Raw genomic sequence first — 23,174 nt, 5'->3', positions numbered from 1 at the left:
TATTTTGGAGAGGGATGGGAAATTGGAGGCAGCATGAGATAATATAATACAACACATCTGGAGCCAGAGAGGACCTGTATTCAAATCCTAACTGCTACTTGCTTCCTAAATGACCTCAAGTAAGTTACTTTGATCCACTGGGAGTATTTCCTCATTTTTAAAATGAAGGTGTTGGATTTAATGACCTCTGTGTTAATTTCCAGCTCTAGATGTTTAAAATTTTACATTTTAAGAATTTTTTTTGCAAAAGCCCTTTGAGATAGATAGTGGTATATTATCCCCATTTTACTGATAAAGACACTGAGGCTAAGTGAGACTTAACATGGCTTGGATTGTGTAGCTATTGTTTGTTCTTCATTTTGAAGAGGACTCATGACACCATGGGGTGATGTCTTGACTTGTGGTTGAATTGGATTTAAAGTGAGGCAAAGTTGCACAAAGTCATTAGCCTTACTCTCTCTAGTCATCAAAGTCCAGTGATAAGACAAAAAAACCTTAAGATTCCTGGCAATGGCCTTGGAGTCTTTGATGTCTGATGAAACTCTGAGTGTTTCACAGCTTTTGCTTTGGTGGTGGGGGGAAGAGGAGGGGAAGTCTTCACATGCTTGGGGTAGGCATCCCCTTTGTCAACAGGTTTGAGGCCTGTTGGCTACCTTCAGCTTCGTTTAGCTCATCTACCCAGACAGTTTTACTAGAGTTTAGCCACTGTGCTTGCTACAGCTTTTTGGAGCCACAGGTGAGAATTAGGTGAGAGGCAGACACCAAAAGTGAATGAGCGGCCCTGAAAAGGGCTCAGCAAGCCCTCACCCCAGAGGTGCTAGTCCTCTCTGATTTCCCGATATACCTCACCGTATAACTAGAGCTGAGATTCAGAGCTAAGTCTTCTGATTGATCAGTAAGTTAATTAACACGTATTTATTAAGTGCCGACTATGGGCCAGGTACTGTGCCAGAAGTTGTGTGTGAATGCAAATATAAATTTTAATGGAAGAGTCAAGTACAATTATAAATAGTTACAAAGTAAATATAAAGAGAATGAATAAAAATAAATACAAAGTACTTAAAAAGGTAACTTTAGAGGGTGGGCATAAGCAATTTGAAATTAGGAAGGGCTTTGTGCAAAACATGGTGCTTGAGCTAAATCATGAAGGGAGAGAGAGATTCTATGAGGTGAGATGAGGAGGGAGTGAATTCCAAGCATGTAAGACAACCAATGCAAAGGAATAGAGAGTGTAGATGGAGTGTTGTGTGTGAACAATAGAGGTAAGGTCAGTTTGGTTAGACCGCAGAGTGCAGAAGGTGAAGCAAAGAAAAAGGATAATCTCAACATAGGTTGGGGTGAGATTGGAAAGGTCTTCAGAAGAAAAACAATAGATTTTACAGTTGATTTTGGAAGCAATAGGAAGCTACTGCATTTGATTAAGTAGGGAAGTCATATGATTATCTCTGGGCTTAAGGAAAATCACTTTAGCAGCACATGTAATGGTTTGGAATGGGGAGGGAGAGTTGAATCATAGAGATCAATTAGAAAGCTGGTGCAATAATCTTGGTAAGAGGTGACGAGATCTTGAACTAAGGTAGTATGTATAAGCAGAAAAGAGTTTAGATGCTTGCAATGTTGTGAAGGGAGAAACAGAGAAATTTGACAACTGATGGGAAATACAAAGTCAGGGACAATAAGGAACAGAGAATAACACCAAAGTTATGAACCTGGACTTGACTCCAATTCTAATACTTTTCCGTTATACTATATTACATCCTGTATAATTATTCCTATGGCAATAGCACATAAAATAGCAGCTTACTTTTGTATAGTGCTTTCATATATAGTATCCCATTTATTCCCATCAGAGCCCTGAAAAGTAAACTGAACAGATAGCATCCCCATTTTATGGAGGAGGACACTGAGATATAGAGAGATTAAATGACTTGCCTGCAGTCAACTGCATAGTGGAAGAGCTGGAGAGACTACTGATTTCTAGGTTAAAATGTTCCCTTCTTTTGTGTTATTTCCTATAAAGTGAATACGAACACTAACAAAATCTTCTAGTACACACACACACACACACACACACACACACACACACACGATCCCCTGTCACCCCTAAACTTCAACTCCCTAAACAAAAACAAGTAAATAACAATAAATAGAGCAAAGCTATTCAGTTTTTTCAATGAAACATCTGTATAAAAAGTATGCTTTACTAGAACATGTATGTTTTAAGCTACTTTAACTTTGTATTACAGATGAAGGAAAAAATACCTTAAGAAACTGTGGATATGTGGCTATTCCAAGCAGTTATTGCCCTTGAGTCACATTTGTAGACCTTATTGAAGAACAAGTGATACATTGTTAACGCTTAGATCAATAAACAATTATTGTTCTGTGTGAGATGTTGAAAGGGGATTTGGAGAGTTTACAGGTAAGAGGCATAATTTACCAGTGGCTGTCAAACTAACAACTGCAGTGCATTATATAAAGATGGATCTATCTATCTATACACATGAATGAGTGTGTGGATAGTTGTCTGTGTATATAGCCACCTATACAAACACACATAGAGAGAGATTTGAATTTTTTCCCCTTTCTGTAAATTTCCATGGGGAGCACGTCTGATGTTACCTGGCTGTTTGCCTCATGGTGTGTTATACTCATAATGGAAACAGCAGGCTTCTATCCTTCTTTTTAAATAGAAAGCATGGCACTGGCAGAGATTTTAAAACTCTGCATTTAAAATTCTCCAAATAGTGATTATATTTTCTTAAAACCATTTGAACATTTCATCAAATAAAATAGAATAGTTTTCTTTTAAATATTTTAAGGGGCTGCTTGATGGCATTACACCAGTTCCAATAAACAATGTTATTATTTTTTTTAAAGAGGAAGGAGAGGAGTACAAGTATGTCATGTATTTGGTTTACTCTTAATATTGTAGAAATTAACTGAACTGCTTTCTCCCCCTTTGGCTTTGACTTCCTGTATATTCAGAAAAATCCTTTCAGAAAACAAAATAAAAATCTACATGTTGTTCTTCTTGCCCTTTTTGCTTGGTCCTATATATTGAAGCATCTCCTATTGGAAAAGTTTTATCTTCTGTAACCAATAAACTTATTGATTACCAAAGTGTCCAGGCACAAGTGAAAGTCATTAGGATTCTTTCCCTTGGTTTTTAATCTTTTCTGAGAGATGTATTATGAAGAATCCTTCCCTCTCCCTGTTGTTATTGTTGCAGCAGTCAGATAATTGTTAATCTGTGAAAACAAACAAACAATACCTAATACTGTGGAACTCAACATGCATATATATATGATGTAAATGGCATTTGAATATATGGATATACAATGGGAAAAAGTGACCTTATTTTCAATATCTCTATTGTACATGATCATGGCTAGAATAGCAGTTCAGTTTTCAAGAGTGAATGGTCTAATTTGGGACTCCTTCCTGTGTTCTCTCCTTCACCCATCCTCCTCAATCCTTTTTTAAAAATTTTAAAGTGATAGTAATAATGTTATCAGTTATGTAATGAAACATTAGCAATACTGATACCATTCTTTTTACGTTAATTGTATTTCAATTTCTCACAAAGCAATTTTACAATGTTCACTAGAAAGGGTCTACTTTTTTTTTCTCCAAAATTCAGAACTGCCTCTACCTGGTTTTACTGTCGCTTGGAATTAAATCTGAAAATTTTCTGTTACTTTGGATGTCCTGAGAGATAGAAGAAGGGAACCAAAACAAAAAGGGAAAATGATAAGAAGGATGGTCCAGAACTAGGGAGGAAACCATTCCCAAAAGTACATGCTTTGATAAATCAGTAATGAAGAATTTACTTACAGAGGAAACAAGACTGGAAATGGCCAGAAGCCAAGAACATCTGTGTTCCTGGCTTCCCAAATGTATGGAGGAGCAGATGTAACTGAATATATAACTGAAACTCTGGCATACCTCTTAACAACATGCAGGAGAACTCTGTACACAGAAGGCACCAAGAATAAGAAATATTGAGGGAATGCCAAAATAATTTTATTAGCCCTTGGGAAAGGGAGATTGTTAAAGATAGCTCATAACCACCAAGAAATCCTATATAAGAGGGGAAAAAAGAAATTTACCATGATATAAAATAGAGAAAGCTTGAACTTGATCTAGAAATATCATGAATACACATAAAATATTTAATTCTTTGATAATTCTGTTCTCATCAGAGTAGGTACTCCCTCCAATGGTGTAAATATTAACCTCATAATATTATTCTCATCATCAGTGATTTTCTTTTGCAAGTCGTTATGCAAAATCTCTTGACATTCCTGGTGAAGGCCACGAACTATATATTTTGTGTGTTTTCTATGTGTTTATGGATAACCTATTAGGTCATAGACAGGTAAACCTATCTGTTTATGGGTAAGTTATCCATTGCTCTCACCCCATACGTAACTAGATGACTTTCTTTTCCAGTCATGTTTATTTTGATTGCATTTTGTGCTTCTTTTATACAATTCTTCACTTATAATAAACTATAGATTATTTATGCCAAAAATCAGAATATTCTTTATTCAGTAAGTGTCATGCAATTTGTATTCTTCCAAGGAAATCATGGTGTTCCACGATTCACAGCCATGTAACATCACTGGAAAAATAGTGGTGTTAAAAGTACGTTTTTTTGTTTCTAGGAAAAGCTTGGGATCATTTGATGCACTATTCAGTTACCTAAAGGCAATTCAGTCTGGTCTCTTCCTTCTATTAAATCTGGGACCAATTCATTGTCTATCTACAAGATATTTGCCAGACATCTGTACTAACAGGTAAGCCCTACAGGAAACAGATATTCTTCATTCACTTAGCCTTTCCAGGGTCAAGTTAGTATGAATTTTTTTTTTATTGATTTTGGGTTTCACTTTAAGATGTTTAAGAGGTTTGATGCAATCTACACAATGTTTTCCATAGTTAATTATCAACATTTATTAAGCACATACTACATGCTAGGAAGTTCAGTTAGGTATTGCAGAGAATGGAGTGCTAGATCTGGAGTTAGCAAGAACTGTGCTCAAATCTGGGCTCAGATACTTACCTGTGACCCTGGGCAAGTCACTTACCCCTGTTTGCCTCAGTTTCCTCATCTGCAAAATGAGATGGATGAGTAAATGGCAAACCACTCCAGTATCTTTGCCAAGAAAACCCCAAATGGGGTCACAAAGAGTTGAACATCACTGAAGTGACTGAATGACAAACAACAAAAATGTGTCAGGCACTGTGCTAAACCCCAGAAATACAAATAAGGTAAAACCCAATATCCGTCTTCAAGCAATTCACACCCAATGAAGGAAACAACATACAAATAATTATGCACATGTAAGACATATAAAATGTAAATGGAAGATCATGTCAAAGGTAAGGCACTAGGAGCGGGAAAAGCCTAGAACAGGAGAAAGCCTCTTGCAGAAGGAAGGATTTCAGCTGATTCTTGAAGGAAAATGAGAGAAGCCAGGGAAGTAGACATGAAGAAGGGCATTCCAGGCATGGAAGACAGCCAAAAAATTTCAAAATCTTTTTTGTTCCACTTAATGGTATTTTTTTCAATTACATGTAAAGATAGTTTTCAACATTCACTTTGATAAGAATTTGAGTTCAATTTTTTTCTCCCTTCCCTCCTGCCTCTCCAAGATGGCAAGCAATCTGATATAGATTATACATGTACAATCATATTAAACATATTTTCACATTAGTCATGTTGTGAAAGAAGAATCAGAAAAAAGAAAAAAACAAGAAAGAAAAAACAAAAAAACAAAAAAAAAATGAAAATAGTATGCTTCGATCTGCATTCAGACTTCATGGTTCTTTCTCTGAGTGTGGGGAGCATTTTCCATCATGAGTCTTTTGGAATTGTCTAAGACAATTGTATAGCTGAGATCTATCAAATTTGATCATTGCACAATGTTGTTACTCTGTACAATGTTCTCCTGTTCTACTCACTTCATTCAGCATCAGTTCATGTAAAATCTTTCCAGGTTTTTCTGAAATCTGCCTGCTCATCATTTCTCATAGCACAATAGGATTCCATTACATTCATATGCCACAATTTGTTTAGTCATTCCCTAAGTGATGGGTATCCCCTCAATTTCCAATTCTTTACCACCACAAAAAGAGCTACTATAAATATTTTTGTATATGTGAGTCCTTTTCCCATTTGTATGATCTCTTTGGGATACAGCCCTAGAAGTGTTATTGCTGGGTCAAAGGGTATGCACAATTTTGTAGTCCTTTGGGTATAATTCCATATTCCTTTCCAGAATGGTTGGTCAGTTCACAACTGCAGCAACAATGCATTAGTGTCCCAATTTTCCCACATCTCCAACATTTATCATTTTTCTTTTCTTTCATATTAGCCAATCTGATAGGTGTGAGGTGGTAACTCAGATTTGTTTTAATTTGCATTTCCCTAATCAATAGTGATTTAGAACATTTTTTCATATGACTCTAGCTAGCTTGAATTTATTCATCTGAAAACTGCCTGTTCATATCCTTTGACTATTTATCAATTGGGGAATGACTTATAGTCTTATAAAGTTGACTTGGTTCTGTATGTATTTTAGAAATGAGGCCTTTTATCAGAAACACTGGCTATAAAAATTGTTTCCTAGCTTTCTGCTTCCTTTCTAATCTTGGTTGCATTGGCTTTATTTGTGCAAAACCCTTTTCAATTTAATGTAATCAAAATCATCCACTTTGCATTTCATAATGTTCTCCATCTCTTGTTTGATCAAATTCTTCCCTTCTCCATAGATCTGACAGGTAAACTATTCCTTGCTCTCCTAATTTGCTTATGGTATCACTCTTTAGGTCTAAATTATGTACCCATTTTGACCTTTTCTTGGTTTATGGTGTAAGATGTTGGTCCATACCTAGTTTCTGCCATACTATTTTCCAGTTTTACTAGTAGTTTTTGTCAAGAAGAGAGTTCTTGTTGCAGATGCTGGAGTCTGGGTTTATCAAACAATATATTACTATAGTCATTACTGTGTCTTGTGTACCTAACTTAGTCCACTGATCCACCACTATATTTCTTAGCCAGTACTAAATAGTTTCAATGACTGCCACTTTACAATGTAGTTTTAGATCTGGTACAGCTAAGTCACCTTCCTTTGCATTTTTTTTTCCATTAATTCTTTTGATCTTCTTGAACTTTTGTTCTTCCATATGAATTTTGTCATTTTTTTCTAGCTCTATAAAATTTTTTTTATAGTTTGGTATGGCACTGAATAAGTAATTAATTTAGGTAGAATTATATAGTTATTATATTAGCCTGGCCTACCCATGAGCAATCAATATTTTGCCAGTTGTTTAGATCTGACTTAATTTGCGTGAAAAGTGTTTTGTAATTGTTTTCATATATTTCCTGGATTTGTCTTGACAGGTAGATTCCCAAATATTTTATATTATCTACAGTTATTTTAAATGGAATTTCTCTTTTTATGTCTTGCTGTTGGGTTTTATTAGTAATATGAAGAAATGCCAATGATTTATGTGGGTTTATTTTATATCCTGCAACTATGCTAAAGTTGTTAATTATTTCAAATAGTTTTTTAGTTGATTCTCTAGGTTCCTCTAAGTAAAACATAATATCATCTTCAGTGAGTAGTAGTTTTGTTTCTTCATTGCCTATCCTAATTCTTTCAATTTCTTTTTCTTTTTTTTATTGCTAAAGCTGAAGTTTCTAATACAATATTGAATAATAGTGGTAATAATGAACATCCTTTTTTACCCCTGATCTTACTGGGAAAGCTTCTAGCTTATCCCCATTACAGAGAATGCCTGTTGATGGTTTTAGATAGATACTACTTATCATATTAAGGAAAACTCCATTTATTCCTGTGCTCTCTAGTGTTTTTAATAGGAATGGGTGCTATACTTTTTCGTAAGTTTTTTCTATATCTATTGAGATAATCATATGATTTCTAGCATAATAGGTTTGGCTCCAGCCTTTTACCTTTATTCTGTGTGTATCTCTGTGCTTCAAATGTGTTTCTTGTAAACAACATATTGTAGGATTGTGGTTTTTAATCCACTCTTCTATCTGCTTCCATTCTATGGGAAAGTTCATCCCATTCACATTTGTAGTTATGATTATTAACTTTGAAGTTTTATTATTAATATGGTCAGTTATGCTGATGGTTTTCCTCATATTGAACAAGCCCTCTATTTCTGGTGTAAATCTCACCTGATCATAGTTTATTATCCTGGTGATAAATTTCTGTAATCTCTTTGCTAATATTTTATTTATTTTTTTTGTGTCAATGTTCATTAGGAAAATTGGTCTATAATTTTCTTTCTCTGGTTTGACTCTTCTTGGTTTATGTATCAGCACTTTATTTGTATCATAAAAAGAATTTGGTAGGACTCCATAGCTTATTTTTTTCCAAATAGTTTATATAGTATTGGAATTAATTGTTCTTTAAATGTTTGGTAGAATTGACTTGTAAATCCATCTCGACCTGGAGATTTTTTCTTAGGAAGTTCATCTGATGACTTGTTCAATTTCTTTTTCTGAAGTGGAGTTATTTAAGTATTTTATTTCCTTTTCTGTCAATCTGGGGAATTTATATTTTTGTAAATATTTATCCATTTTGTAAATATTTATCCATTCCACTTTGTCAGATTGTCAGATTTATTTGCATACAGTTGGGCGAAATAGCACCTAATTATTGCTTTAATTTCCTCTTCATTGATGGTGAATTCACCCTTTTCGTTTTTGATACTGGGAATTTGCTTTTCTTCTTTCTTTTTTTTTTTTAAATCAGATTAACCAAAGATTTATCTATTCTGTTTTTTTTTCACAAAACCAACTCTTAGTTTTATTTATTCGTTCAATAATTTATTACTTTCAATTTTATTAATCTCTTCTTTGATTTTCAGAATTTCTAATTTGGTACTTAATTGGGGATTTTTAATTTGTTCTTTCTCTAGCTTTTTTAGTTGCATTCCAAATTCATTGATCTCCTCTTTCTCTATTTTATTCACATAAGCATTTAAAAATATAACATTTCCCCTAATAACTGCATCTGATAAGTTTTGATATGTTGTCTCATTATTGTCCTTCTCTTTGATGAAAGTATTGATCATTTCTATGATTTGTTGTTTAACCCACTCATTCCCTAGGATCAAATTGTTTAATTTCCAATGAATTTTTAGTCTATCTTTGCATGGCTCTTTATTACACATAATTTTTATTGTGTCAGAATCTGAAAGGGATGTATTTAATATTTTTGCCTTTCTACAAATGATTGTGAGGTTTTAATGCCCTAATACATGGCCATTTTTTTTGTGTAGTTGTACTGTACTGCTGAGAAAAAGGTTTATTCCTTTCTATCTCCATTCAATTTTCTTCAGAGGTCTACTATATCTAACTTTTATAAAATTCTATTCACCTCCCTAACTTCTTTCTTGTCTATTTTGTGGTTAGATTCATCTAGTTCTGTGAGGGAGAGGTGAGGTCTTCCACTAGTGCAGTTTTGCTGTCTTTTTCTTTCTGTAATTCACTTAACTTCTCCTTTAAGAATTTAGATGCCATACTACTTGTATTTAGTATTTTTACAATATTTATGCAATAGAGGGAAAGAATATATTTAGTATGTTTAGTATTAATATTGCTTCATCCAATTGTGGTTTTTAATCCACTCTGCTAACTGCTTCCATTCTATGGAAGAGTTCATCTCATTCACATTCATAGTTATGATTACTAACTTTGTATTTCTCTCCATCCTCTTTTCTCTCTGTTTATACTTTTCTCTCTCCTTTCATCCTATCTCTCCTCCCCAGTGTTTTGCTTCTGACTACTGCCTCCTTCAATCTGCCTTCCCTTCTATCAGCCCCTCTCCCTTTTTCTTTTCCCTTTTGCCCTCCCTTCTGCCCTCTCTTCTGTCCACCTCTCTCTCTTTTCTTTCCCCTTTCTCCTCCTACCTCCCTGTAGGGTAAGAAAGATTTCTATACCCAACTGAGTGTGTATGTTATTCCCTTTTAGAGCCAAATCTGTTAAGAGTAAGGTTCATACAATGCTCACCATCTCACTTCTTTCCTTCTATTGTAATTGGTCTTTTGTGCCTCTTTTTGTGATGTAATTTACACTATTTTGCCACTCCTCTCCTCTTCTTCCCAGTATAAGTCTTTTTTCACCCCTAATTTTTTTTATTATGTCATCATATCAAAGTCAACTTATACCCACAGCCTCTGTCTATGTATACCCCTTTTAACTGCCCTAATAAAGATACAGTTCTCAAAAGTTGTAAGAATCATCTTCCCATAAAGGAATGTAAACACTAACTTATTGAATAACATTTTTTCTTTACGGTTTACCATTTTATGCTTCTCTTGAGTCTTTGTATTTGAAGACTGAATTTTCTGTTCAGCTTTGTTCTTTTCATCAGGAATGATCTAGAGTTCCCTATTTCATTGTATGTCCATCTTTCCCTCTGAAAGGTTATGCTCGGTTTTGCTGGGTAGTCGATTCTTGATTGTAATTCAAGCTGGGCTTACACAGATTGTACCTTAGGTTGGATCCCTTTGACTAACCCCTAAGAAACATTATTATCTCTTTGGGCTTATTATGCCTTCATCCTAAAGTTTACTCAACAGATATTTCCAAAATAAAGCTTTCTTACAGATTGTGTCTACATTTCCCCCAAAGTGGCTAAAGCACACCCAGCTCCTGTAAAAGACATTCAAAAAGAAGTTATCAGCTTCCCCTAGATGGAAATTCAAACTGGAGTTACCACTGGAGTAACTCTGGGGAGTCCCTCTTTCCTACAGGGTTTTATGTAGTTCCCCATCCCCCAAACTTTTATTACCGCTATGCAATTTAGACTCTCCCCGTAAGGCAAACATATTTTGTGGGCTACCAAACAAGCAATTACCTTCCCTTAAGATCTGACTTTTCCAAACAACTCACTGTAAAAGCAGGGATTAGCAAGTTTTAAGTCACTGATTTTCTAAATCATGAGTATTCTTCTTTGCTCTTTCAGTCTTTGGGTGGGTGGGTGGGGGCACGTGGGTGATCTTCTTTTTCCAAGAAGCACATTGCCTTAGAAAATGTTCTCTCTAGAAAATAAAATCCTTGAACTTGCTTTGGAACTTTTGGATTTGGGGTTATCCGTGAAACAACCTCCAACACTAGTACTTTCCAGGAAATTCCCATTCTTTGACTAGAAGGATAGAATTTGTGTTGGAACTACTTGGAGATCAAAATCTCCTTTCCTCTACACAGTAAATTAGAAACAAGGAAAACTGTCCATGAACTTTCTTTTTGAGCTGAGTGGACAAATAGATGTGCCACCATATCTTGGGCTGGAAAGGTTCACTTTAATTATCTCTATTTTTATTCTAAATTCAAATATATCTTACTGGCATGTACTTCTATCCAAAGCAACCATTTCTGGGTTTGTGGGGGAGGACTATATTTGGGTTCAGATTTCTCTTCCCCCAGGGTGAGGTTTGCTTTGCTGTATGCTGATATGCCTCTTGTATATAAGGAAAAAAAGAATACTAGCTTTTATAAATCATGGACAAAAGAAGCTCCTCTGAAAAGGATTCATCCTCCTGAGTCCCAGCTAGCCAGTCATCTTGGAAGCAGCCCTATTTTTGGGAACCAATCAGGATTTTTTGGTGGCCTTTCATCAAAGCTCTATTAGGTGTTCATGGCACCATGCCACCCCAAGTTTCCATCACAAAGACTGATGCCATGTAACCTTATCAGACTGATCTGAGATATCATCAAATTGCTCAGGTACTCCCCTATTAGCCCTCCCTCTCACATATGTATTATTTTATAAGTATTTTGTACCTTCCCTGCTTATACATGTATTATGGCTAATACCTCAGTGACTTCAAAATTACCCATTTCATGTTTTAGAACATCAATAAACTATTTAAATAGAATAGTTTGGATGTGTTTTGATTGAATACTAAACTGTTTGCTGAGTATATACATGTAGGCCATTTAAAGACATTTCTTCTGTAATTTTCATAGTTTCAGTATTTATATGTTGTTATTAGGCATTTTTAACCCTTGGGAAAAGTCTTAAAATGGTTGAAGTTTATGTTGTGCATGTTCAGCCTCTCCTTTCATAGAGTTTCACTACATTTTCACTGGTACACATTTCTTGAGACCAGTGCTGTCATGTTTTCTCCACTCTTCCTTTTATTATAACCTAATCATAGGAAAGGCTCTTGTAAGTCCATTCACATCAAAGTGTAAATATCTAGTCATGATTAATGTTATTTCTCCAAGGGAATTTGCATTTTATCAAGGACAAATATCTTAAACCAAAGGATTAAATTACTAATTATGTATTTTCACATATTTGCTAGCCAATGGGAAAGGGGTAGGAGGTTATAGAAGGGCCTCTGGCAACCCTGAAATTTCACCAGTAGTGGCTGCCTACTTATAAGGTAGGACTTGAGTAGGAGACATCATATAGTATATTCTCAATTACACTTTTGTTGCTATTGTTATTCAGTCATTCAGTCCATCTGACTCTTCATGACCCTGCAGACCATACTGTCCATGGGGTTTTCTTGGCAAAGATACTGGACTGGTTTGCCATTTTCTTCTCCAGTGGATTAAGGCAAACAGAAGTTAAGTCATTTGCCCAGGGTCACACAGCTAGCAAGTATCTGAGGCAGGATTTGAACTCAAGGTCTTCCTGACTTCAGGCCCATCACTCTATCTACTGAGCCACCTGGCTGCCTTAATACACATACACACATATAGATGCATGCATTTGTGTGTGTATCTATCTATCTGTGTATCTATCTATCTATCTAACTAATCTCACCTTGTGTAATAGTTGGAGGAAATTTGTATTCTTATGCTTGTCTCTCATGCAACTAAAGATTCTTTTAAGCTAAACTATCTCTCCTTGACTTCAGATAAAATAGGCTTAGATTAATTTCTTTTTTTTTAAGCTGGGCAGTGGGGTTAAGTGACTTGCCCAGGGTCACACAGCTAGTAAGTGTTATGTGTCTGAGGCTGGATTTGAACTCAGGTCCTCCTGACTCCAAGGTCAAAGCTCTATCCACTGCACCACCTAGCTGCCCCTTGATTAATTTCTTGAAGAAAAAAAGTGGACTACATTTGGAGGGCCTGAGACTGTCGTAATCCTCTATTTCCTTTGCATGTTTACACACACACTAACCTGCCTAGGCATTTCTTTGTATTTTCAAAATGCCATTTAAACCCACATTACATCTGGTTTATGATTTATTTACATCTACTAATCTCATACTATTTTCTCATGTCTGTTTCTGCAATACAAATTCAAGGGAATCATTAAGTAAGTTCTACTAGAATCTTGAAAAACAGACATTCAAAGTTAATTCATTTCTATGGGACAATATTTCTGTCAGAGATCACATCCATGATGATAATTATTGGAGAAAAATGATATTCTTTAGGGTAAGTGATAGGTTTTCAGAATCAATTGCTTTCTCCACAGTGTCTTGATTTTGTTTTCCTTTTTTAGAGACACTTCTGATTTCATATAATGCTTCTTTGGGTGTAGTGGGCAAGAGAATGCCTCAAGAGTACCTATTAACAAGTACTACTGTCTCACTCAAGATGAAGACATCTTTTTCATTATAGCTGTAGGGAGAATAGCTGGGACATGGAGACTTGAGTGAATGGTTTAATGTAAGGATTAATGGAGGACTATATGATTTACAAGAATCATCAGAAATATAAATTTAAACAATGTCTGTAAACATAAAGACAGGCAGGAAAGTACAGTGGAGAACAATCTTAGGAGAATTTTAGTCCTGGTTCTGCTGGTTATTGGCTATGTGACCTTTGCAAGTCTTATTCCTTCTCTGGACCTGTTTCCTTTTTTTTTTAAATGTGGGGCAGGGGTAGGGAACCTGCAGGCTTGAGGCTCCACCCTCTAGGTCCTTAAGTGTAGCCCTTTGACTGAATCCAAACTTCACAGAACAAATCCCTTTAATAGAAAGATTTGTTCTGTTAAAACTTGGACTCATTCAAAAGGCTGCACCCAAGGACCTAGAAGAAGGCCACATGTGGCCTCGAGGCTGCAGGTTTCCCACCCCTGGAGATATTTAAAATTCCTTATAGGTCTAAATCTTATGATATTAAGAAGTCTCTTATAAATCTAATATTCTATAATACCAACATTAATTTTTTCTATCATGTAAACAAAATAATTGATGAATTAACCATTTTTTCTATTTCCAAAAGTCATCAGTGAAAAATTTAAAAGAAGAAGGAAGGAGAAACTTATTCAGTGGTAAGAACGATATAGTTGGTACAGGGCCCTTGCCACAGATGATGAGCCTGGTGCATCTGAAGAGGAAACTGCTTCTTTTGATTCATGGAAGGATAGGTGGGATTTACAGATGACATCACGAAGGTTTTTATATCTGGCCCCAGGAAGATGATGTCATGATGCTAGATAACTTCATGCTGAAAGGCCTGTTCATATAGCCACTGGCTGTGAACATATCAAGAAGTATGCAAAACTACACCTTCTAGGATGTGTTTCTGAGATGTGATCAAGAACCTCCCATGGATTCTCAAACATGAGTGGCATTACTTATTATTGATGATTCATGAAGCAATATGCCAGAAGAATCCAGAAAAAAAAATCTCTAGGGATTATAAAGTTCTGAGCTGGAAGTTTCAAGATGTGGCAGTGCACGGTCTTTTATCTTAGCTCTGTCATTTGAAGGTAAGTGCCAGAGAACAGAAAGGAGGATATTGAAAGTGAAGATAGCATTGGAGAACAAGATTTAGTTTTCTGAATTATGACTTAAGATACAGGAATAATGGGCTTTTTTTTTCAGGGATTAAATACATCTAATAAAGGTCCAGTAGAATGTATTTGTCGTGAGGCTTATCTAATAAAAAGGCTTTAAACTTATTTTTTGGGGGGTTGGTAGAGAAATGTCAGATATAGCTATCAAATTAATCCAGATACAACATAGAGCTGCAATTATGACATAGAAAGACATGATCAATAATTCATAAGAAAAATTACAGAGACTGGAAGTTAAAATTGTGCTTTTGGATTCCAGTAGATAGCACTGTGTATAAGTAACAAGAAAGCTTGAGATTTTAATGTCCAAAGGTAAATATGACCTTATAGGAATCACAGCAGATTTATGAGACTACAGTTTTTGACATATTAGGAAGGTACAGGCAGAAAATAGTCTGATATGTACCCTAGACTTTAGAGGAACAAATTTTAGAGATTAGAGAGTGGGAGGAAACCTCCATTTTCCAACCATCTAGGTCAACCTATGACTGAAGAAGAATCCCTTTTATAACAAAATTATCAAGACCTTCAGTGAGGTGAAAAACCTCCTAAGGTAACTCATTCCATTTTTGGATACTTCTAAATGTAGGGAATTGCTCTATACAAGAAGCCTAAATTGGTTACAGAACAAATTCTTCCCATGGCCCCTCAGGCCAAATGTAGTAAATCTAAATATTTTTTCCACAGGGCAGACCTTGAAATATTTGGAAACAAGATTACCCTTTTAAGTCATCCCTCATCCAGTGCAATTCCTTCAATTAATTCTCATGTGGCATGACATTGTTTTTTAAGTTTTATTTGGAAATTTTAATGAGCATTTGTTTCTTCTTCTCCTCTCCTCTCTTCTCCTCCACTTCCCTCCTCCCAAAATTGAAAACTCCTATAAAAATATGCATAGTATAGAAAAAAAAACATTCCCACATTGCTGTGTCCTAAAATTTATGTTTCATTCTGCATTTTAAGCCCATTATCTCTATGGCAGGAGGTGGGTGGTGTGTTTCATCTTCTAGTGCTCTGGAATCATGGTTTACAATTACATTTATCAGATTTCTAAAATCTTTCAAAGATTTCTTAACACTATAGATTAACAAGTTGTTCATCTAGTTCTGGTCCACTTAACTCATAATCAGTTCATATAGGTCTTCCCAGTCGCCTGTGAAATTGTCCATTCAGTCATTTCTTCTGGTGCAATAATATTCTGCTCCAATTCATGTGCCATAATTTGTGCTTTTGTTCTGTCTATCTATCTATCTATCTATCTATCTATCTATCTATCTATCTATCTATCTATCTATCTATCTATCTCTTCTTAGAAAACAACTCCAAATATTTCTCTGTCTGTGGGTTCTTTTCCCCTTTCTTTGATCTCTTTGAGATATAAACATATGGCTTGATGTTGAGATATTTTACCAACTTGGTGACCCTATTTTTGGATTTTCTACAAGTTTTCAGCATTCTTCCCAAAATGTGATACCTGGAAATGAATAAAATACTCTAGATTGTGTCCTAACCAGTGTAAGATATAGTGGGAGTATCACTTCCCTAGCTGTAGACATCATGTCTCTCAGAGTGGCCCAAAATTGCATTAGCTGCCACATCACACTGTTGATTCACGGTGAGTTTGTAATTCACTAATGTCTCCAGACCTTTTTCTTTCTCTCTTTCTTTCTCTCTCTCTTTCTTTCTTTCTTTCATTCTTATAATTAATTAATTAATTTTTAGTTTTCAACATTCACTTCCATAAAATTTTGAATTTGAAATTTTCTCCCCTTCCCTCTTCTCCTCCCCTTCCCAAGATGGTGTGCAATCTGGTATAGGCTATACTTATACATTCATAATAAACATTTTCACATTAGTCATGATGAAAAAAAGAATTAGAGCTAATGTGAGGAAACACGAGAAAGAAGAAACAAACAAAACAACAAAAGAAAAGGAGAGCAAATGATATGCTTCCATCTGCATTCAGACTCCAAAGTTCTTTTTCTGGATGTGGATAGAATTTTCCATCATGAGTCTTTTGGAGTTGTCTGAGATCCTTGCATTTCTCAGAAGAGCTAAGTCAATCAAAGTCAGTCATCGCATAATGTGACTGTTACTGTGTACAATGTTCTCCTGGTTCTGCTCTTTTCATTCAGCATCAGTTAGTATAAATCTTGCCAGGTTTTTAAACAACATATTGTTCTTAATCCATTCAACTATTCACTTCCATTTTGTGGGAGAGTTCATTCCATTCACATTCACAGTTATGATTACTATCTGTGTCTTTCTCTATGCTATTCTCCCCCACCCCTTTTTATGCTTTTCTCTCTCCTTTCTCCCTTTCCCTCCTCACTAGTTTGCTTTTGACTACTGGCTTCCTCAGTCTGCCGTCCCTTCTGTCAGCCCTCTCACTTTTCTTCCCCTTTACCCTTTACTACTTCTTCCCTCTCCTTAATTCTCCCCCTCCCTTTTCTTTCCCCTTTCCCCTCCTACTTTCTGCAGGGTAAGTTAGATTTTTATACCTGATTATGTTATTCCCTCTTTGAGCCAAATCTGATGAGAGTAAGGTTCAAACAATGCTCACTTCCCTCCCTTCTTTCCCTCTACTGTAATAGATTTTTGTGCCTTTTGTAATTTACCTTTGTCTGCCTCCTCCTTTCCTCTTCTATCAGAATAATCACTTTTCACCACTTAATTATGTTTTTTAACATCACATCAAAGTCAGCTTATACTCACACCCTCTGTCTATGTATATACCCCTTTTAAATGTAATAACGATACAGTTCTCAAGAGTTATAAGTGTCATCTTCCCTTGTAGGGATGTAAACAGTTTGCCCTTATTAATAACATGTTTTTTTTTCTTTCCTGTTTACTTGTGTAAGCCTCTCTTGAGTCTTGTGTTTGTAGATCAAATTTAAGGTTTGGAAGTCCCCTATTTTGTTGAATGTCCATCTTCTCCTCTGAAAGATTATACTCAATTTCGCTGGGTAGTTGATACTTGGTTGTAATCCAAGCTTCTTTGCCTTATGGCATATCATATTCCACGCTCTCTGTTATTTTAATGTAGAAGCTGCAATATTCTGTATAATACTGACTGTGGTTCCATGATATTTAAATTGTTTCTTTCTCACTGCTTGCAGTATTTTCTCTTTGACTTGCGATTTTGGAATTTGGCTACAATATTCCTTGGCGTTTTCAATTTGGAATCTCTTTCAGGAGGTGATCAGTGGATTCTTTCATTGACTATTTAACCTTCTGGTTCTAGGACCTCAGGGCAGTTGATGATTTCCTGAAAGATGATGTCCGGACTTTTTTTTTTTTTCATCGTGGTTTTCAGGTAGATCAATAATTTTTAAGTTTTCTCCCCTGGATCTGTTTTCCAGGTTAGTTGTTTTACCAATGAGATATTTTATATTTTCTTCTATTTTTTTATTCTTTTGTTTCTGTTTGACTGATTCTTGATATCTCATAGAGTCATTAACTTCCATTTGCCCAATTCTAATTTTTAATGAATTGTTTCTTTCAATTAGATTTTGTACCTCCTTTTCCATTTGGCCCATTTTACTTTTTAAGGACCCTTCTCTTTAGTGAGTTTTTGTGCCCCCTTTTCTGCTTGGTCAATTGTAATTTTTAGGGACTTATTTTCTTCACTGTACTTTTTTCCCATTTGGCCAACTGTATTTGTTAAGGACTTGTTTTCTATAATAAATTTTTGTCCTTCCTTTTCCAAGCTATTGACTCTCTTTTGTATATCTCCCATTTGCTTTCTCAATTTTTCTTCTACCTCTCTTGTTTGACTTTTAAAATCCTTCTTGAGCTCTTTCAAGTACACTTTTTGGGCTTGAGACCAGTTCATATTCCCCTTTGAGTTTTCAGATTTGGGTATATTGACAATGTTATTCTTATCTCAATTCGTGGCTTGATCTTCCCTGTTCCCATAATAAGAATATATGGTCATTTTCTATTTCTGCTTTCTGCTCATGGTGTTTACCTATTTCCTGACTTTTAAAGTTGAACTCTTTTGCTGGAGCACAGAGAGCACTGACCCAAGCTTCTTGTACTGGGACCTGGTCACTGGATATGGGTGCTGGGGCCTTAAGTGCTGGCAGATGGAGGCTATAGGGCTCTGGCAGCTTACCTGGTGCTGAGCTGGAGTCAGCAACACTGGAACTCTCAGGGTGGGGGTGGGGAATCTGAACCCCGGAAGACACCTGTTCACCAGGGCTTCTTTAAAGCACTTGAATGTTTGGCTGCTAGAGGGTGTCTGCCAGCCTGGAGTTGTGCTGAGGCCCAGGGAGATTTGGCTTCTGGAGAATGCTGGTTCATGTGGTGGTTTTGTCAGCTGTTGTTTACTGGTTCCCCTACCTGTCCTGATGCACTTGGGGGGTCCCAGTGTTGGTGCTTGCTTGCTCCACCATTCTTGGGCTCAAGATCCCCCCCTGGTTTACTTAGGTGGGGCTTGCCACTGGCTTGCTGGGACGTTTCCTGTCCTGTACTTCTCCCCCTCTCCCAGAGCAAGAGGGGCCTTTCCCATTAATCCCCTGAGCTATCTGGGCTGTAAGACTGATGCACCCTGTCTTTCTGCTGGCTCAGCTGTTCCGGGGATTTTCCTGAGGTGCTATTTTCTGGGCTTTCAGAGGTCAATAGGGGAGGGTGAGAGCTACTTACTTCTTACTCTACCATCTTGGCACCCAGAAGTCCCCAGAACTTTTTCAAATGAACTATTTTTGTTCATGCCTCCTTTATTATATATTTGTGAAGCTGATTTTTAAAAACCCAAGTAAAAGACTTTAAATTTATCTCTATCAAGATTCCTCTTAAAAAGTTCACTACAATAGCCCATCAAGATCTTTTAAATCTTAACTGCTCCTGTGTTCAGATTCAGATGCACTGCATCTCAAGGTATAGAAGCTTGGTGATGTGATTGTTGAACTGCTGCTAGTGATCACTGAGAAATCATTAGTGAACAGAAGTGCCCTGAGGCTAGAGATAGTCTAATGCTGTGAAACTATAGATCAGTGACTTTGATTTTAATTCCTAGTAAAGAGCAAATTGTTAAAGGGATAGTTTGTGAGCATTAAGAAAGGGAAACAGTGATCACTATGAGCTAGCATGAATCTATCAAAAGCAAGGCATAATGGGATAAACTAGTTTCTTTTTTTTTAAAGACTCTCTAGAGTACAAAATCAGGGGATGTTTTAGACCTTGTATATTCAGATTTTCAACAGGGAATTTGATAATACTTTTCAAGTTATCCTTGTGGATATGATGAAGGAATGTGGGTCAATGATACAGAAAAACTGACCTAAGGAGTGACTAATAGCGAATCCAGAGGGAAGTCTCTAGCAGAGTGTTATAAAGCTTTTTCTTTGGCTCTGTTCTGTTAAACTTTTTAAAGATTTATTTTCTTTTATTCTGAACTTAAGCAATAAAACAAGTATTTCCATATCATAGTAGAATAGCAAAAAAGATGACTGTGCATGGAACTACAGATCTATCATGTATGACTTGCTATTCCTTTTAAGTATGTAATAAAGTTGTCTTGTAACTTCCTTTTTACCCTTTTTTTCCTTTTCTCCCTTCCCCAGAGATTGCTACTATTAAACATATGTGTGTGCGTGTGTGTGTGTGTGTAAAACCATTGTATACATACTTCTACTTATTAGTTCTTTCTCTGGATGCAGATAGTGTTTTCCTTCATATGTTCCCTGTAGTTAATTTGGATATTTATAATAGTCAAAATGACTTAGTCATTCAAAAAGTTGTTCTTAAAACAATACTGCTGTTACTGTATACAATGTTCTCTTGATCTTTTCAGTTGACTTAGATGAAGGTATACCTAGGATATTTTCAGGTGACACAAAGGTAGGAAGGATGGCCAATGCTTTGGATGATGGCTTCAGGGTCAAAAAGATCATGAGAAGCTGGAATATTAAAGTCAACAATGTAACATTCAATAAGGATAATTATAGGATCCCCTATGTCAATTCACAAAAACCAACTGCATAAGAAATGTGGGTAGAAACAAGTTCATTTGTGAAAAGCTTAGGTATTTTAGTAGAATGTAAAGTCAATAGGAGTTGGCATCCAGAAAATTTAAAGCAACTTTAGATTAATTGAAACATGGCATCCAGAATAAATGAGATGATTGTCTTACTGCCTTCTGACCACATCTGGCCATATATATATCTATATATATATATAGATACACACACACACACACACACACACACACATATATATATATATATACATATATATAGTACTTTGTTTAGTTCTTGATACCACATGTTAAAAGGAATATGGATAAACTAGGGCACTTGTAGAGAATGTGAGGGGGCCCATATTATGCAAACATTGGTTGAAAGAATTGGGGACATTTAGCCTGTGAAAAAGAAATCTTAAAAGAGCATTGACAAGACTCTTTAAATACTCAAAAATTTGTCAGATGACAGAGGAATTCTCTCTCAAAACTGCAAATGGCAGAATAAACACAGGTAAGAGGAAACAAGCCCTAACTAGGCAACAAAGTACCTTGATGCTTCAAATGACTTCAGTTCCTCAGGCTTAGATAAATCACGCTCTAGGCTACCAAAAGAACACGTAGATTAGATTTTAAACCATGTTTTTGAGTTTTGAGAAGTAATTGTGATTGGAATAGATACACTAGGCCTGGAGGTAAGAAAATTTCTCTCTCTCTTTTTTTTGACAAGGGTACTACAGCAGCAAATTGGGGCAGACTTTATATCTTGTATACATTACAGAGAACAAATCATGACAAACTAAACTTATATCTGATTTTGTTAGCTTTAATAGATAAGAGTGATGGCATAGACATGGATTTATAAAAGACATTTGACAAAGTCTTTCATGTTATCCTTATGACCAAAATGGAGAAATTTTGTCTGAATGATAGCATAGTTCAGTATATTCATAGCTGTACCCTTAGAATGTTTGATCACTGTTAGGTTGGGGAGAAGATTCTGGTGTAGTTTCATAGCATCCTATTCTTGGTCTTGTACTGTTACACACTTTTATGAATGACTTGAAGGAAGGCATAGAAGGCATAGAAGGCATAATCAAGTTTGTAGAAGACTTAAATCTGGAAGAAATGGATAATATTTGTATGATAAATGATCGGGGGCAGCTAGGTGGCACAGTGGGTAGAGTGTCTGGCCAGGAGTCAGGAAGACCTTAATTCAAATTTGGCCTCAGACACTTACTAGCTGTGTGACCCTAGGCAAGTCACTTACTGTCTGTTTGCTTCAGTTTCTTCGTCTGTAAAATAGCACCTCCCTCCCAAGATTGTTGTAAGGACCAAATGAAATGAAAACTGTAAAGTACTTAGAGCAGTGCCTGGCACATAGTAAGTGCTATGTAAATATTAGCTATACTGCTACTGTTGCTGATAAAGTCAGGATTCAATATGACTTTGGCAAGTAGGAACAAGGGTCTGAAATCATTGAGCTCTGATTTAAATGACAAATGTAAAATCCTGCATCCAGGTAATTAAAACAAAAGAACTGCAAAAATAAGATAGAAGCAGTTTAGCTTTATGGCACTTTATGTGCAAAAACCTTATTTGTCCACAAGTTTAACAGGGGCAAATAGTGTAAACCAACTGCTAAACATACTAAATTTTAAGTTCCAATAATAAAATGAATTAGATATATTTTGCAATATAATTTTCCTGCTGAGCCCCATTTGTCCTGCTGAGACCAAATTTGGAAAACTGTGGTCTGTTTTAAGTACCACATTTTAAGAGGAACATTGCCAAATTAAAGTGACTTCCTTAGTGATAAATATGGTGAATGGTCTTAAAGTTCTCATATAAAGAAGAATTGAAAGAGTCTCTGATATATTTCCTAGAAACAAAGAAGTGTTGGGGTTCATGAGAGCTATCTTCTACTATGTGAAATATTGTTATGTAGAGAGGGCTTAGATTTGTTGTGCTTAAACTCAAAGGGCAGAACTGGGACCAAAGGGTTAAAGTTACAGGAAGGCAGATTTTGACTCAATATAAGGAAACACTTTCTAATGGTGAAAGCTGTCCAGAAATGGAATGAGTTGCCTCAGAAGGTCTCCTGGTAGGCTTGGATGACCATTGGTTGGGGATATTGCAGAAAATTTTGATGGGATGACTTTCTCTTCCTGCTCTCAGTTGTTATAATTCTGTTGTTCCAGAGGGATGAGCTGCAATTGTTGGTTTGCTGGGTAAGTTTTTTGCTGATTAGAAGGGGAAAAATCTTTCTAGCAAATAGAGCTATCTATAATGTGATAGGCTGTCATTACTAGAGGTGTATATAGTGATACATCAGGGATGTGGTCGAGAGTCATGTATTGATTGAGATTTAGTTTAGTTAGTGTGTAAGATTCTTTCCA

The sequence above is a fragment of the Vombatus ursinus genome, unplaced genomic scaffold (assembly GCF_900497805.2).
Source record: "Vombatus ursinus unplaced genomic scaffold, bare-nosed wombat genome assembly UNPS02014805.1, whole genome shotgun sequence".
Classification (NCBI taxonomy): domain Eukaryota; kingdom Metazoa; phylum Chordata; class Mammalia; order Diprotodontia; family Vombatidae; genus Vombatus; species Vombatus ursinus.
Note: the sequence above shows the minus strand (reverse complement) of the source record.